We start from the raw sequence: 16,694 nt of genomic DNA, 5'->3' as shown, positions 1-16,694 counted from the left end.
TATATTAAAGGCTTAGTACCCCATAAACACTCTATAAGTGCTGGGTTTTGTCATCCAAGTCAGAGTCTGCCCCTAAACTATGTGACCTTGAGCACACTGGCTTTTCTTTCTGTGCTTTGGGTTCCAAATCTGTGATGCGAGCAGGGGCAGCTTTTCGGATTTCCAAGTCCCTGCCTCCCTTCAGTGCCTTCTCTCCCCGTTGCCCTCTGTCTCTGGCTCTTCGTGGCCATCCCAAGTGAACGGTTTTTCTCCTTCACAGAAGGTGCCCCCTCTGTCTTCGATTTCATTTAGCCACGGTCACACCCAGCAAATGAATTGCTTGCCTCCTGTTGGCTGACGCAGGAAAGCAGGCGGCCTGACAGCTTCCCGGTGGGGGGATCGATTGGAGGATGTCCGGCTCTGAAATGAACTGGAGGACTGCTTTGGGGTGGTGAACCTGGGCTGGGAGCTGTGGCTGTCAGCGGCAGAGGGTGAGCCGCCCTTGGGCTGCGTGGTGTCCCTCTAGCGCCCATGAGTCCAGTCTCTCACCAGACAGTGTCCCCTACCCCCCTTTTCCTGTGCTTCTTGACAAACATCCACTGGTCTTTGACACTCTGCCTGGATACCTTGTGTCTGGGAGCTCACGCCATCTCCACCTTTGAACAGTTCTTAGAGACACAGAGCTGTTTAGCCTGTCAATGCTGATATACCATGACAGTGACAACGGCCCTTACTTTTGCACAAAATATGTTAAGGAGGTGACACAGCTAGAAAAAGATGTTAAGTTCTCTGTCGTTAAGAAGCAGGTGAGTAGAAGGAAAAAAAAAAAAAACCAAACCAGAATTCGCATAGCCTCATCTACAAAGCTTTCCCACTCTGTGCTGCTGTAACATTCTGTCCTCACAAGCACTGTGGGGTTATAAACACATAGTAGGCCTGTTTTCTCTACTAGGTGGTTAGCTGGGAAGGTGGGGGATGTGCCCTGTTATGTTGTTTTTGTAGGTAACTAACGAATGTTTGCTTAATGAATTTAATTACATTTTGTAGTCTCAGTGCATGTGGCCCTCAGTTGATTTTTAAAATTTAATTAAAATTTTTACCCCAGTAAATGCATATATACCTGTTGCAAAGGCTATCTGGTATTACATGATTTCCAGCTCGAGAGAGCAGAGTCCCATGTCCTTCTCTTCCCCAACCATAGTCCTGCTTCCTGGACACAATCATTTTAACTCTTTTCTCTGCACTTTTCATATCCATAGTTTTGAATAATATGACTATACCTCTGGTTTCTGATTTTTTCCATTTTAAATATTGTCTATTGGCTTTACATGATAGAATTTACCTTTTCTATACACACATGTACACACCCACATGTTTTCTTCTCCCAATATAGTTCTATCACAAGTTTTGGTAGTATATGAATATTCAGTATGTACACTATTATGGCAATTGTTTACAGCTGAGCCGTGTAGCGTACTATGAACATATTTCCTTTCTTTTACATTAATTTTTCCTGCAATAACTAATTGCCTCTTTTTTGTTTGCTTAGTTGTCTATATTCCTATCACTAATTTATCTCTGAAGTTTGCCAAAGAATTGTAAAATTCCTCTAACTATGGTTAAACACATCAAATAGTAGCTCAATTTTCTTTTTTTCCATGGAGACACCCCTTCTGGACTTCTTTATCTTCTGCACCAATCTGGACTGGGGGGGGGGGCCGTCTCCAAGTCTGCCATCTGGTTTCTCCCTCTAGCATCATCCTGGTGCTTTTAACTTTTTAATTTTGGGGGCCTTTTTGTATGTTGGCTCTCCCATTTCTTGGACTTCATCTTTTCGCTCTCTTGGCTTCCTCCTGTACTCTGGTTGAGCACAGTTTCCAATCAAGTGCAGGATTTTCAGCCCTTCCAGCACCCCTGCCTGAAGAAGGCATGGAACCCTGGACTCCTGACACTTCCTAGGCTCCAGTATGTAACTGGCTTACTTCTTTGAGCTCAGTCCTTAGAAGTACTTGCAGAGGGAAAAAGCTGAAACTTGAGTCATTTCATTAGTTGCTCATCTTTTTCTGATCTTCCAACATTTTCTTGAAAGCTCATTTGCTGTCTTCTATTTCATTCTCCCATGTTTTGGTATTTGCCCTTTTAAAACCTCTTTCCTGTAATTCCAGTAAAGTTTTTGAGAGGAAACAAAGATGAGCTGAAAGTCCAATTGATTTATTTTAAGAATGTTTAACGAGTGTAACAATTGATTCTTATGTTGTCTCTGAATGAAGAAAAAGTGTCGTAGCCCTCATGCAAAATTCAGGAGCCAACAAATGGCTTTTTTCCTTCAAGTACTTTTTGGCTAAGTTTTCTTAGAAGTCCATACTCGGGATTCCTGGCTGTCGGCTGATCTAGGACGGCCTCATCTCTGGTAACTGGAGTAACTAGGTTTTGCTGCTCATGTCTCGCAACCTCCGGCTGGGTAGTTTGAACATCTGCTAATGCAAGTGACAGAGTTTCAAGGCTTCTGGAAGCTCAGACTTGAGAATGACAACCTGTCCCCTCTGCCACATTCTGTGGGCCAAAGCAAGTCAGGAGGCTAGTCTAGACTTCAGGATGAGGAAATTTTGTCTCCAGCAATATGGTGAGATAAGCTGAAAAATGATAGGGCAATGGCTATGACTATGGTGCATGTGTGTGTGCATGCATGTGTGTGTGTGTGTACAGCTGGGATCATTCAGGCGATCAAGCTGCTATACCGACTGAAATCAGGAATTCTCCAGACGAAGGCTGCCCCTACAATGTAATAGGTTGCTTGCCCTTTTATAATCTGCTTTCTTCGTAAACTTTTGCCTGTTTCTGGCACCACAGGAATAATATAATATGTGCTAAAAGCCCCCAGGACAGGATAAACTGACAGCTCTGATGTTCACCCCATTTGCTGATCTTGGTCTCATAAAGTGGATTCCTTAGGATTTTTGAAAATCCAGAGTGTTGACTGGGTTAAAAGAAAAACCCCCTAGGTCCTCCCCTTGGGAGTCTCTCAGGTTTTCCACGAATGGTCTCCACATTCCTGAGCCAGAGCCTGCCTTTTTTATCTGGACCTAACCCCAGGGCCCAGAACTCTGCTAGGGAAGTGCAGGCAGCATATCTGATCATTGTCAGTAGCCCATCAGGCTGCCCTTGGGCAAGCAGTCCTGGTCTCTAAGTCCCCATACTTGTCCTACCCTCAAACGAACCCTAGAGCAGGCTTTCTTTCTTTTAGACAAAGTGGAACTGAGTGTTGTTTGAAATGGAACCAGTGTCTGTGGCTTTGACCCCACCAGTGAAGTGGGGATGATACGGGAGCCTCCCTCCCAGGTGTGCTCTAAGGGTCTGCGGAGTTGATGGCCATAGTGAGCCCTTCAAAAGCCCCACCTCCTATTTATTCCTAGAGCTGTCAACTGACTACCCCCTGGCTCCTCCCTGGGTGCTCTCTGAAGAGCTGCCTCCAATCTATTCCTTTCTTGTTCTTTGTTCTCTAGTGCTGGGCTCAGGCTGTGTCATCCTGCTTCCGCTCCTGAGGCCTGAACTTCTGCCCAACATACCTGTCTGCCCCCGGTGCCTCTGACCTGCAGGGCAGGCCTGACAGCCTGCAGGGAAGGGCCCCACTCATTCCTCGGGGAGGGGGTCATCCGCACACGGTCCTGGGCAGGCCTGGAAGTTTCCTTGCCCTGAGGTCTCCTCCCAGTTCAGGGAAGAAGACCTGAGGGTTAATTCTCACTTGGCTTTGTTAAGAAAGATGTGGATTCTGACAGCGTCATTGTTCCTTGAAAACTGAGAGGAAGTTCAGCAGCAGCTCAGGGGCCGCACCTGTGCCAGATCTGGGGGAGCAAATGCCCCTTCGGAAACTGCAGAAGCCCATGGGTCTGAGAGCCCTGGCTCTGGGCCACTGAGACCTCAAGGAAGCACCTCCTCCCTTCAGAGGATTTCCTGGTTTGTCCCCCAGGAAATAAGAGTCGGGCCTGATCATTGTTTCTTAACCCAAATAAGACCACAGACCCCCCAAAATGCCTGTGACCTTTACTGAAGACACCAGCGTGAGGAAAAGGGAAAGTTTTGGGCAGTCTGGGAAAGTCTGGGGGCTGGAATGTGAGGGAGGCACACGCTATGATAGAGGGGCCAGTGGAGGCGGGCGGGGCATGCCGGGCATCCAGACTCCTCCAGGCGTACCCAGTTCTTATTTTATGAATCTACCTCCCAAGCCTAATAGCGTTAACTTTTATTATCATCCCTGGTCCTAGTAACAGCTATGGAATGCTGATCAGCTGTGAGTGCCACGCAGTACGTTAAGCATGTTGTACAAGTTGCTTCATTGCATTTTCATGCCTTTCCTATGAAGAAATCATAAATATTCCACTTTACAGCTGATAAACAGGCTAAGAAACTTGCCCAGTGGTCAATACTAGTTGCCCATCCTAACTAGTATTGCCAGCAGAACTAGGAATCAAACCCAGGACTTACCTGGGTCCAGAGTCTTCAATCCTAATGGGATTTCTGGAAGTCAGGCTCTGGGCTAAGAAGTTTGGAACACAGAGCTAAGGGAAAGCTCACTCACCACCTTGGAGGCTGTAAGCCAAAACTTGTTCTAAACGTCATGACAAGGTAGCAATAGAGAGCTATGGGGGTTGCAGGGACAATCCAAAGAGGCTTCCTGGAGGAGAGGACATTTAAACTGGCCCTTGAAAGAAAAGGATTTCAATGGTGGAGAGGGGACTCTAAGCAGATGGCATGGCTTTTGTGGAATGCTAGGTGGGAAGGTCGGGGGAAGTGGGTGTGGTTTGGCCCCATGCAGTTCCAGGTGTATTTCGGTTGCAATGTGCTCTGAAGAGGTACCGGTGGAAAGTAGACTGGAAAGCTAGATTAGGCTACATTGATGACAGCATTGAATCAAGATAAGGTTCCAGGAACATGGCAATGGAAAGGGAACTGGGGAGATGACAACAAGGTTTGCAGTTTTATTCTATGCTGTAGAAAAAGTGGAAAATGGACAGATACGGACAATACTAGACCACATGTAGGTCAAATAGGGCTAGAAAACCTAAAAATGTGCTGTTTTTTTGCTTTGCTTTCGTAGAGCAGCTGAGTGTCCTCATCCTAGAAATCTGAGCGACCCTCCCTCCATAAGCCAGGCTGGGAAGATAAATGACCAACTCCTTTCTAACTTGCTCAGATTTCCTCTTTGCAAAACCTCACCAAGCTATGTGGAGAACACATTCAGCTCCTCAGCTTGTGCAGAGCAGCTTCAAATGTTTATTCATGGGTGGAGAGTTGGGGGGCCCCTCAGTTCCTGGATGGAGAGAGACAGCTCATCTTGAAATGACTCATCCTTGGCCCCCACAGGCCACATAATCCCTTCATTTTCAGTATCAGCTATTTACTCTGCTGATTTGCCTAGTGTCACCTGCAAATGTCTCAGTTCCTGAAACCACTGTGGCTGCTGCTCAAGCTGCAGGCTCAGGTTTGCAGCTGGGCAATTGGCTCAGCCACCAGCCGAGGCAGAAAGAAGGGCATGCTGCTGACCTGATGGTCCTTGGGCTCCAGTCCTGCTCTATTGTCACACTCTCACTGCGTGACCTTGGCAAGTCCCTGTCTGTCTCTGTGCTGCTGTCACCTCACTGCAGTCCACTGAGGGTTGGCACCAGATCAGCATTTTCAGAAACAGTCATTCTCATTCCCTCTTTGCAGGCATCATCATATCTGAGCACCCCTTACTTTAAGTGGAGCATTCCTTTAAGTGGACTAACTTTTTAAAACATACCAACTGATGCCAATTGACCATTTCTGTAAATGATGCATCATTTGCTCTAAAATGGACACTAAAGTTCCCTATTACAAGAGTAAATGCTCACTCTCGTACCACCTAAGATTAGTGTGCATGCCCACTTGTGGCACGCAGGCATGCACTCCACCGGGGGAGCCCTTATCCTGGAGCTCAGGCAGCTTCTCAAACTCGACATGCACCGGGAACACCTGGGGAATACACAAAAATGTAGATTCTAGTTCAGCAGATCCGAGGCGGGCCTGAGACTCTGTATTTCTAACAAGCTCCCAGGTGATGCCTATGCTGCTGGTTCGGAGGCCCCACTTTGAATAACAAGGGTCCATGGGATTTTCCAGTCCTCAGGGTTCAGGGTAAGGCAGGAACTTCAACAGCATCAAAGCAGCAAATCCTCTTGAGCACATTTGAAGTGAAATGCAAAGACTCATATCCAAACTCTGAAACAAAGGCTTAATAAAAGAAAACTCAGAGAGTTGATATTTCTTCTTTTCTTCTGAATATACATTTACTTTTTCTTTACCTTATGCACATAGAATTATTGTCTCTGCTTGCACCCTCGGTGATTAAACAGTTGTGACTCCCCCCAACCCAGATCTGAGGACCTGAACATAGAAAACCACCCCAGTTGAGTTTATCACAAATCCTGCTGGCTTTGCCTGCAGCCTGGGCCAGGCTCTCCCTGAGAGATGGAGCCCCACGGCTCTGGCGAGGTGGACTGTATGGGGCTTCTCTTCTCTGAGTCCCACCACCCTCACGGTCAGAACGACTCACTGTGGCTTTGTGTGTTCATGTCATGTCTTCTGGGGTGGGGATGGTACAATCATGAGCTCTAGTAGCAGACGGTGGGGAGCGCCTGGAGGCGAGAGGCAAGGGGCAAGCAAGCTGCTCTCCAGGGATGCACAAAGCGCTGAGACCACAGTAAGCCCTTGATGAAGTGTTACCTGCGTCCAAGACAGGCAAAGAAGTTGCCTTTATGAAAGGTGGGCAGGGGGCTGTTCATGGAGGCTCTGTGGTGGCCCGGATGCATCACTCTTGTGCTCAGTGCGGAAAATAGGCTCCAGTTGAATGTAAGGTATGCCCCCTCCCGGGAGTCAGTCACAGAGACCAGATGTCCTACCTCCCTAGCCAATTGCTGGCAGGTCACTGAGGGCCCACCATGCAGCAGTTCCTGGCCTCCTAATGAGATTTATTGCAATCCATGCTGTGCTTCTAGTGTGTCTGAGATGATCTGAGGGAGGAGAGCAAAGCCAGGGACTAAGGTCAAGGAGAATTGTTAGAGGGGCGTGAAGTTTACGTGCTGAGCAAAGGCCTGACCCGGGCCCCAGGGCAGTGTTTTACCTGGGCTTAGCAAGAGGATTGCAAAGACCCTCTCCCCTGCTCCGGGTCCCTGGCAAAGCCCCTGGAATGATGCTTCCCTCCGATACTGCAATATTTTTCTGCCTTGTCTCCTGTTCTCATTTAGCCTGGCCTGGCCTGGCTAGAGGAGAGATGCAGTGCAGATCCCATCCACCGGAAAAGGCACAGGGAAGACTTGCCCTTCTTTTATTCCTGAGGCTATGAACACAGACAAGAGTTCATATATAGAGAAATTAACACACTCTTCTCTCAAATCGGGCCATTCTCCTAACAGCCTGTCTTGGCTCCCTATTGCTTGCAGAATGAAGTCAGAAAGTCATAAAACCTTTAAGAGATTGATTCAGGATTTCAATCTGTCCCTGTCTGGTTCCAGCGCCCAGGTGTGTTCCTCTTTCATGCATGAGGCTCTGCATCTTTGAGGACCTTAGATGCACAGCTGCCTTCCGTGCCTGGCCAGGGGAGCAGCAGCGTGTCAGGAGAGTAGTTCTCCCGTGAGGCTGCAGCCCTGGGGCATCACGGAACTCACATTCTGACTCAAGGACCTGGGGAGGGATGGGAAGAGGAGGACAGGAGGGGACACCAGCCCAGGAATCACAAGGCCCTGGTGCCTGCTATTCAATGGCGAGCCTTGCAAAACCCCCGTCAGTCTTTATAGAGCTTTCACATGTGGCTTCTGTACTGAGAGTCCCCAGGCCATGCCAAGGATATGGCACACGTTTTGTCTCTAGTTCTCCAACAACCCGGTGAGGTGGGTTGTACTAGCTCCAGGGTTCAGAGAAGGAGATTTGGTAATTGAACACAGACCTGTGTAGGGTTCAAGTTCATGTTTTTGCTGCCACGACCTGCTGCCTGTCCTGTTTGAGGCTTAGAACGACCCTGGGAGGTGGACAACATGAGTCCTATATTAAAGATGCTAAAAACAGAGCTCAGAGAAGTTAAGTCACTTTGCCCAGTAGGTAGGTGGTTGAGCCAAGACCAAATGCCATTCTTTACACTCTGACCAGAATTTTCCCCTTGGACTATATCAGTGATTCTTTAGGTTCATATGGCTTGTATGATTTCTGAAGGGCTTGTCCTTATGATTGAAACCAACCTGAGCTGGGCATTGAGAGGTCAGGGTCTCAGCCTGACTCTACCAATGACTGGCGATGTGACAGAGACAAGCTAACTTCTCTCTGTGGGCCATGGCCATCTTCAAAGTTTCTTTCAGCATTAAGATTCTGCTCTTTCTTTGCATTACAAATATAATACATGTATGTTGTGAACATGTTCAATAATACAGAAATATTAATAGTAAAAACAACAACAAAAAAGCTTAAGTCATCATCCCCTTAGCATTGCTAAAGGCATTTGTTAGTAATTTGGTGTTTCCTTCCACATGAATTTCTCTTTCTCTCTAAATATAAATAAGCATATATAAGTTTATTTACCATGACAACATATTTTTTCACTTAAACTATGTTTCAATGGTCCTTTTGAGCATGATATAGAGATCTATTTTATTCTCAAAAAGCAATATATCTTGGACATATTTTCTCAGCAGTAAATCTTTCCCCCCTTAATATGATAAATAGTTTTTCATAGCATGGATAAACAGAATTCATCTGGGTATTTACATTATTTCTAGGCTTTGTTGCTATTATAAACAATGCTGAAATAAACATCTTTGTACATATATCCTAACTCAACTGCAGACATGTTTCTTTAACATGAATTCTTGGCAGTAGAACTGCCAGATTAAAGAATACACCATTTAAAATTTTGCAAGATGCTGCCAAAGTCACTCTCCAAAGAGGTCAGTTGACTTTCTCCACAGTACTGGAGGGCAGCCCAAGGATGTTTGCATTTGCCCCATTTGAGTCTGGCTCAGCAGGTGCAGGTGTTCTGATGTTCATATCACAAATGAGACAATGGAAGTGTAAAGAGGACATGTGAATGTCTCAGCGTCACACAGGAGCTGGGAGCAGAGCTGGGATCGAAGCCCCTTTGCCCCATTTGAGTCTAAATGCTCTGCAGCCCTGAGGTGAACCCTTTGGCTTTGAAGTCAGAACTTTTGAGTCTTTCAATTCTTGTCATACAACTTGCCACCTCTGTAACTTTGGCCAAGATGCTCAACCTCCTCCATTTCAGCTTGTTTCTCCATGAAGTTGGAGATGGCAACACTATCAAGGGGGAACTATTGTGAGGATTAAGTGAGAATTTATGTAGGGGCCTGGCTCCTAGAAAGTACTTTTTAAAACCTCCACCCTTCTGGGTAATTGGAGACCAGGGAATTCTTCTGTGCTCTAGAGCCCTTCTGCATTCATTCAAGATGGTAACAAGAATTTACTGCCCAGTTGAATTCAACTCAAAAAATTACTGCTGAATATTGTTGAAAAGGCTTACAATTCAGAAGGCTTTTCTGTTCATTTAGAAGTGAAGAAAGATAGTTCTTCTCTGATGCAGTAAGTACTGCAAGTGTGGCTCTGAATGTTAGAGAGCGGCTCAGAGAGACTTTTAATTGTTCCTGATAGAATTATGAAAGTGATTTCGGCAGAGGCCTGTTGACTTTCAGCTTAAAATGCCTTCTGAGGCAGACTTATTTCTCCAGAGGTTCATCCCATTACTTGTAGCCTTATAGTGCTTTGGAGGTGTGGGTTAAAGGGAGAAGAGGCAGATTGTTTTAAAAAAAACAGCCACAGTCATTCCACTCGCTCCCTGGGTCTGGGCCTTTGGGAACTCACATCTAACGCTGACTTGGAGTTTGTCCATATGACTTGCACTGGACAGTGGAACATTACCAAATGTGACAGAAACTTAAAAAGAATGTGAGTATTGGTGTTTCCCTTCTCTTGTAGGCTTGCCCACCATACAAATAAGCCTGAGCTATCATAGGCTGCACAGAAGATAACTGAGGTGCCCCAGCCAACAGCTTCTCAATCACCGGGTATATGAGGCCATCTTAGTTCATCCAGCTTCAGCCAAATCACCAGCTGACCACAGATAAGCCAAGAAGTCAAACAAAGCAACCCATAGAATTATGAGAAAAGATTAATGTTTTAATTTAATCCATTAAGTTTTGGGATGGTATGTTATATAGCCAAAGATAAGTGAAAAAGATTTTTATTAAATGAATACCTGGATGAACTAATAAGTACCCCAAAGTTAGGAGAAATAGCCTGTCCCAGTGCACAAAAATGTTTCAGCACCATGGACAGAAGCACAGGCTGCGAGTGTGTTTGACCTGACCTTTGCCTATGCCAGGCCCTGGGGTGAGAGGGAGAACAGAGGCTCAGGGTAGGGTAACAAAACATGGGTTTGATACAGGCATTAGTGAGTCCTGCCAAGGAGCTGTGTTGGAAACCCATCAGTCCCAGACAAACCAGGACCGTTGGTCAGTCACCCGACTTCCCAAGTTCAGACAAATGGAGGGTTATGGGTTGAGGGCAGGGGAGGCAGGGGAATCAATTGATTGCTGCCTGGCCAAGACTCACTGAGAGATGATGTAGGCTCCATTTTTTAACTGTTTCCTCCATTCTTCATACACACCTGACTTACCATTATTTCCTTGGGAGAAAGTCAGACTTTGTGTCAAAGGAATCTTGAATCTGAATTTCATAACAACCATAGTCTCTTATTTTTGGACAGTGCTTAGACACTGATACATTTTTTTCCTAGTCATATATTATATAATATGGCTTGATTCTCATAACCCTTTCTGAGAAAAGCAGAGAATTCAGGTGCCTTCCAGTTCTTTACTTCTGTTTCCTTGTCTAAATGTGTGTGCCAGAGCATGGGAGGGAAGCCAGAAGAGAAGGAGACCAGGATTCCAGAATTTTGGATTGCCTGTGTCCTAAGACTTTCTAACTAGAAGAGTGCCTTTTGGATTCAACATCCAGGCACACAAAGTGGGTTTTCTTACCCTTATGTTAAAATCAGAGGTCAGGACTCCAGTCCTTAAATTCTTTGAGGCTCTGAATATCCAGGAGTCTATGAAAGCTGAGGAGACTCAGTCTTTGTTTATTATATGGAGTGCTGTTTGGGAGGCTCCTAGATCGTGGCCTGTTTTCCTGGTAGTTGTGTTGGTAGGGCCTCTCAAAGTGGGTGGTGTGGTGGTAATTCCCATGTGATATACATTCAGCAGTCTGGGTCCTAGGGGCTGGATGGAGGGGCTTCCCAGGTGATTCATAGGGTCATGTGACCTACCCAGGGAGGGCAGGGGCATCAGGGTCCCGGGATTGATTGTTGATTGCATCTCAGACCTTAGATGCCCCCAGGGCTCTCCCTATCTCTGCTCTGCTTTTCTCTGCACACCAGCTTCAATCTCTCAGGCCAGCCTTCTCTATGAGGCTGGAGTCACATCTCATCTTTATCCCCCCAGAAAGGAAGGGGTTTTTCCTTCATTTGATTTTGAAAACAATCTCAGGGGAGGCCTCCAATTGGCCTGGCTTCTGCAGCCAGGCAGCTGGGAATGCCGTAATGGGAGACTTCTTTCAGATCTACATTGTTAGAGTTGTGGGAGGAGCGGTTCCCAAAATATGTCAGAAGAGGAGAGAGATGGAGAGCAGATAAAGCAGGTGGCACTCACTGCAGGGTTTTCTTCCCTGCCTATGCCAGGCCCCATGCCTATGCAGATTCAGAGACCTTGACCACATTGTCTGAGGTTTGATGACCAGGAAGCTGGAGCTGGGATTTGAACCTGGGCAGTCCGACTCTAAAGCTGGTCTTCCCACTCTAACTTCCCACCTATGCTCTAGGCTCATATGGTGGTTGGGGATGAACCACGCGACTTCTGGGCTTTGGGACAGTGGCAGGCAAGGAGAAGCTGTCCATGTCTTAGGGGCATTCTCAGTAAGGCAGCACTGCACTCAGCGGAGAGTTCTGGGCTGGGAAACAGGAGATATGTGCATTACTTCCAGCTCTCCTTGCTGTGTGACCTTGAGAAAGTCACTTTCCTTCTCTGGGTTTCAGCTTCTCTGCCAAATGGGGATAGTCGTCCCGGAGTCTCTCCCAGAGGCACTGAAGGGAACTAATGAGATCATTCTGTGAATGAGCTTTCAAAAGCTGAAAAGCCTACACAGATGTGAGGATTATTCTTGTGATCCTGGGCCCCACAGGATTAGCTTAAATTTACGGCAACGGGAGGGATGGAGGCTAACAGAAACGTCCAGATGTCTAGCAGCCCTGCTCGAATAACACAATACAACCTGCTGTGATTTATGGAGGGAGACTCATGCTGGGCTTCCTGCCTCTTCCTCGAACTGCCTCTCACCTCCCCGGCTGCCCCGGGTCAGGGGGCTATCGGTTCCTTTTATGATGGTGTGCAAGGCTGGCCACATGGCTCCAGTTTCCCCTTCTCTTTTTCTCCTTCAGGCCAAAAAATGAGGACACTGAACTGTTTCTTCTAGAGTCGGCTACACTTGCGTGCTTATTGGCTGCTTCCCCGGGGAGGAAGCACAGCCTGTGGGGACCAGGAAGTGTCAGAGGCTGCCATCGAACTCCGTAGGAGGCCAGTGGGGGGAATTACATGAAAAGAGAACTGACTCTAGGCAGAAACACCCGGGAACCTTTGGACAGAATGAAAATAAGCAATTCTATTTTTATTCTGTAGGACCTCTCAGTGCCTTTAATATACTGATGACTTTGGATTATCACCAAGAAGGGGATAGAACAGCCATATATTATAAAAATAATAATACATTATTATTATTTTTTTTGTGGCCAGACTTTTTTCCCTGACAGAGCATTTTTGGGGGTTGGTTGCTGCTGAAGGCTCTTTGGAAAAGAGCAATCCAGTGTCGTAGCCTAATTTCACAGATGGGGTAGGGAAGCCCAGACCGGGCAAGCCAGGTGGAACTGAGGACCCATCCCCTGCCCCCTGTTCCAGGACTCTTTCCATAGCATCACCCAGTTCACATCCACCCAGGAAACTCTCTGCCTCCATGAGAGTCCGGGTTGCTTTCCAATTTTGAGGTTCCACTGGGCTCCATGGACAATAGAGAATGTGCATCTTTTTGGTAAAATAGCCAAGATAAGAGAGAGTGTGCGTCTGACTGTGACTGGGGGTTCTGGGTGTGGAGAGAACCTTCAGTTTCCATCTTCACTGAGGGCCAACGCCAGGAATGGAGTAAGAAGAATGCAGGGTGGAAACTAGGGTGCTGCTTATGGGCCATAGGTGGCTAATGGCTGTTGATTCAATAGCTACTTGGCAAAAACCTGTCACATTCTTGAGGAAACATGGCTCCTGAAGCACCAGTCAAGTTGAAGTGTAACCCAGGAGCTGTCCAAGGTTTGCGTCCTCAGGCCCACATGCGCAGTACCTGGAGGGGCGGGTGCTGCGGTTTGCAGTCAGGAGGGTGGGGACCGTCACAGCTGCTGTCACTAGTACCTGCCGGGCCCCAGGTGCTGTTCTAGCAGCTTTGCACGTATTTACTCATCTACCTGTCACTTCAGTTCTGGGACACAGGTGCTGTCACTACCACTGAAATACCACAGAGGCAAACAAAGCAAAGAAAGGAAAAGGAGCTTGTTCAAGGTTGTAGGGTTCACAGGTGGTAGAGTCAGGATGGATTTCTCCCCAGCAGGATGAAACCCCCCTTTCAAACCACAAAGCTCTATCACTCTGTGGAGTATTAGGAAGTTTTGGGAAATGCTGCCTTGCCTGGCTGTGGAATCTATGGAGATGCTTATAAAATCACAATCTTAAGAGCTGGAATAAGCCTGATCAGTCATTTAGTTGACAACACTCTTCATTGTAACTAATGCAGGATGGGCCCAGGGAGCTCAGCCAACTGACCAAGGTCAACAGCTCTCAGTTACTCTAGACGAATGGAAGTGAACTTGCAGCAACAGTGGTGACAGTGGGAGTCTCCTTACTCTGGAGCCTAAGTCCAGCCATGTTGCCTCTATCCCCACAGCACCTCTGAGCCCCACCTGGCCCCACCTGCCCCACCTGGCAGCCTAGGCCTAGGGTTCACTGTGTGCCACACCAAAGAGCCCCAGAGTCATTCTTCCCCCACAGGAATGGAAGTGACTCTCTCAGACACTTCTCCTCCCAATCCATGCCTGTCTGTTGATCTAACTTTAAAAAGAAAAAGAAAAGATGAAAACCACAACTAAAACACTTTAAAATGATTTCTGAGGTCAAATGACTTCTTCCAGACATCACAAAGGATCAAGATCCCTACATCAATACCCTCTTTGCTCTAAAGGTCTTTCTAATTCAATAATCCCTCCCACTTCCCTTCCCCCACTCTGGGGAGACAAGGGCTGCTTCCAATACAGCTTGTGTTAAGCTGTGCAGGTTGACAGATCTTTAATCTTGCTGAACACATGTTGAGGAGAATAAAACTTACTTTGTTTAGGAAACCAAAGGCCAAACTCTGCTGGAAATCAGCTCTTTGGGTAATCTCAACCATGTATTGACCAAGGAGGCCATGCGGCCTATACTGGGAAGCACTTTAAGGCCTCAGACTCACTGGGTCCCAGGTAGGAGAAGGGGAGAGGGTCCTCGTTGAGCATTCCTGCCTCAAATCCTTTTACTTCTCTCCTTGCAGCACAGAAAGCAGCTCTAATCGAGGCTGGTTATGGATCAAAGCTAATCTGGATGTAACTCCCCAGCCAGCTCACTGCACCCTGAGCAACACATAAACACAGATAAAGAGTTGTGTAGTTGTAAGTTTCTAATCGATCAGTGCAGTCCAGCCACTGCAGGGCACATAGATGGCAGCTTTTATGTGAGGGGTTTTCTTCTTTGAGTTCAGTTTACAAAATGCAAGTCCTGTTCCTGTGATTTCTAATGCTAATGGCCATGGGGTGCTGGTGAGATCTGACAATTCCCAGGAATGTACCTGTAGTGGCCCCAAGTCCTGAGACCCTGGACCATGGAAGTGCACGACTTCATGTGGAGTGGTTTGGGGTTCAATCCTAGCCTGTTCCTTGAGAGGCTGTGTGGCCTAGGACATGTTACCCAAATTCTCTGAATCCCAATTTCTTCATTGTTAAAAAGATGATTAGATCCGCATCAAGGGGTTGCTGTGAAGATTCAGTGCCATGTTTGGAAGTGCATGGCACAGTGCCTAGTGAATTGCTAGCTGCCGTTTGCAGATTCCAGAGGGTGCATGTGGGAGGAGACGGCCAAAAATCTCAGGCCCTAACCTCTTTCTTTGTTCTGGTAGATTTTATTATTTAGGATTTGCCCTAGATAGGGAACAGTGTTCACAAATCCAGGAGGGGTGTGGTCTCCCCAGGAACCTCCTCTCCTCAACCCCCCACTGCACTGCCCCAAAGGTCTGAATGAGAGAACTCAAGTATCTGACCCATCACACATGGGGTCCGCAGGAAATCACACCATACAGTGCCACCAAAAATGCTACTGATTATCATGATGCTGATGGGCTAGTCATGCAGTGTCCTTTGTCTCGCTGTATGTAATGACAAACCTATGTGGGAGATACCAATTCTATTCCCATTTTTTGGTTGAGAAAACTAAGACTTTAAGATGTTGATAACTCACTTGCCTTATATGGCAGAGCTTTCCTTAGATTGGCTGCCATTCTTTCATTTTTCCTTCCTCTCTTCACTGCTCTAATGTTCTACCCCATGGGTGTGTGTGTGTGTGTGTGTGTGTGTGTGTACTCAAATTCCCACACACAGGCCTCAAGCATACAGTTATACACATGCTGCAGTATGCCAGGCGCATGCATTGGCCCAACAGCCAATGCCTGCATCCTGCCTGCTTACATGAGGCACCACTGCACTGAGAAGGAGCTGGGGAAGGAGAAGGCCTGCAGGGAAAAGGGACGAGGATAAGTTTGAGAATATTTTCTAAACTGGATGATTTTCGTTACTTCAGACCCATCACCTGTTTCCAGTGAAGTTAAGCAAGGTCGTGGGTTGGAGGATCCTGAAGTGCCTGCATTCAAAGAATAACTCAGCAAGCTCAGCATTTTCTGCAGACACGGGAACCCCAATAGGAAATAGAAAAATGCTTTGCTCTGAATCATTCTCTAATTTTTCTTAGGCTTAGGCTGTGATCTCTGACCTCATCTATGACCTTGGGCAACTTCTGGGCATCTCTGATCCTCAATTTTCTTCTCTGAAAGATGGCAAAAAGCCCTCCAAAACCTAAACCTTGCTTATCTATCTTGAAAGGTTATTATGAAATGCAAATGAGAACATATAGGAAAATTTGCCTTCAAACAAATCGTGGGATGAGTGGGGTGGTGTTGAGAGGAATGAGCTCCTAGACAAAGATCTTTTTTGAAAACTGAGCTAGGCAAATTCAAGTTCTCTGTCTTGTCCACCACCCTCTGCCACATTAGAAGCACGAGGCCTGGGATTGCCCACGCAGCCTGGGGAACCACTGAGTGCTGTCACGTTAAAAGTAGAGTGAAGTGTTCATTAGCTGGGCTATTTTTTCAGGTGTGTTCTAATTGTACTAATTAACTCTAAGGTAGATTTTAGCACTCCAGCCTCCACTGCTGCCTTCAAATGCCAAAACAAATCTTGCCATAATTACCAGCAATCCTTTTCATTACCGGCTGCCTAATTATCCTATTAATAGCACATCCTAAGAGAC

This window comes from Manis javanica, chromosome 8 (assembly GCF_040802235.1).
Source record: "Manis javanica isolate MJ-LG chromosome 8, MJ_LKY, whole genome shotgun sequence".
NCBI classification, from domain to species: domain Eukaryota; kingdom Metazoa; phylum Chordata; class Mammalia; order Pholidota; family Manidae; genus Manis; species Manis javanica.
Note: the sequence above shows the minus strand (reverse complement) of the source record.